This window comes from Helianthus annuus, chromosome 4, assembly GCF_002127325.2.
Source record: "Helianthus annuus cultivar XRQ/B chromosome 4, HanXRQr2.0-SUNRISE, whole genome shotgun sequence".
NCBI lineage: Eukaryota > Viridiplantae > Streptophyta > Magnoliopsida > Asterales > Asteraceae > Helianthus > Helianthus annuus.
In genome coordinates, this window is record NC_035436.2 from 176,924,303 (window position 1) to 176,926,360 (window position 2,058).

Genomic DNA, 2,058 nt, shown 5'->3' on the forward strand with positions numbered 1-2,058 from the left:
ACTTTCTCAGAAAAAGACTTAAAGCTAAAAACCAAGAGAAAGTTTCGGGGGACCCACTTCCTATGGCGGACCAACGTACCCTCATGGATTACCTATGACCCACCGTGGCTAATCTCGGCGCCACTATCAATGTACCGAATGTCGAAGCTAACAACTTCGAACTTCGGCCACATTTAATACAAATGCTTCAAAACTCCGCAACCTTCCATGGGCTTGCGGACGAGGATCCCCATCTACATATTACTAATTTCTTAGAAATATGTGATACCTTCCGGATCAATGGAGCATCAAACGACGCCATCCGCCTTCGGATGTTTCCATTTTCACTAAAGGACCGAGCAGAGGCTTGGCTCAACGCCCTCCCAGTTGGCTCGGTAAACACCTGGGATGAACTAGCCCAAAAGTTTCTATATAAGTATTTCCCTCCCGCTAAAACAGCTAAATTAATGACCGAAATTAATACATATTCACAAGAGGATGGGGAATCCTTATATGAAACTTGGGAAAGGTTCAAGGAGCTATTGCGAAAGTGTCCTCATCACGGTCTTGCGGTATGGCAACAAGTATCCACTTTCTACAATGGGTTGTTGCCACACACAAGACAAACACTTGACTCTAGCTCCGGGGGACTTTTAGGTAATCGCCGCCCACATGAAATATACAATCAAATTGAGGAAATTGCTCAAACCAATTTTCAGTGGCACACTCCCTGAGGCAATAAATCTATTGCCCCGGGCGCCGATAAGGTTGATGAAAGCACTTCTTTACAAGCCCAAATCAATGCCCTTTCTTCAAAAATCAAAAAGTTAGAAATGACAAAAACGGTCTCGGTTATGGCTTGTGAAGGGTGTGGTGGGCCACATGAAAGTTGGAGTTGTATGAAAGAAACAGATGATCAACCAGAGTCGGTAAACTACATTGACAACAGACCTAGGCCGTCAGGTCCTCCAACGGGTACCTACAACCAAGGATGGCGTAACCACCCTAACCTTGGTTGGAGAGAACCCGACAATAGTAGTAACCCACAAAACCTAAACCAACGAACAAACTTTCAACAACCAAGAAACAAGTCACAAAATTTCTCTCAACAACAAGGTGGACGAGAAAGGCTTGAAGATACTGTATCTCGCCTCATCTCCGATACTGAAAAGAAAAACTCGGATCGATTTCAACAATTGGAATCGAATTTTAGAAATCAACAAGCTAGTATACAAAACATTGAAAAACAAATAAATCAATTAGCTCAAAATTTCTCCGAGAGACCACAAGGTGCGTTACCAAGTAATACCGAAACCAACCCGAAAGCACAAGTCCGTCTCATAACATTGAGAAATCGTACCGTGGGTTCCGAAGAGGCTCCACCACCGCCAACTGAGGGAAGCATGTCACACCCCTATTTTTCCACATGTCACCGGTGGGCCCGGTGGGGAGTATCGTGACGTAGTTGATATCATCATAGTCAAACAACACAAATTTAAAATGCACAGCGGAAGCAAAAAGATAGATTTATTTCAACCGAATAAATATTGTAATATTAAGTATCACAAACAGTTGAAATAGATCCACAGGCGGATCAAAAGAAAAAGGAAACTTGTTCAACAGATTTATTTGCATCCAAGCTTGCGAGACTCTAAATGATGCTAAGGAGAGGCCAGCCTATTACGCATAGTACCTGCACTTAATCTTTTTGGGAAAATACGTCAGTTTACACTGGTAAATACAATTTAACTGACTCATTTTGAAAAGGTTTAAAATAGATTTAAATGCACATGGCACAAAAAGGTTTTTATAACTTGGGATAATTATTTGAATATAAACTTGTAAAAGATTTACATGTTTCTTATGCGTCCAGTAGCTCGAGTCTATACCGGGTTAAAGATCAATAGACACACCACATGATATAATCCCGCAGCGGTTTAACCCAAAACTGTCGGTTATACCTTAATATTTATGCACAACAGGTGTACGCCTACACCCGCATGCTTAGGTCGTGGCCATTTCGTAAAATGATGCCAAGGATATCCGGGATATGGTCATTAACCCCCCAAAGGCTTTAAG

General features: G+C 42.0%; 1 non-coding gene across 1 annotated transcript; it reads right to left on the reverse strand.

The window, feature by feature from the left end:
* Positions 1-440: 440 nt before the first annotated feature.
* Positions 441-547, reverse strand: LOC118491809. Its single transcript, XR_004892254.1, has one exon. It is a non-coding gene; the product is annotated as a small nucleolar RNA R71 (small nucleolar RNA).
* Between the last annotated feature and the right edge of the window lie 1,511 nt (positions 548-2,058).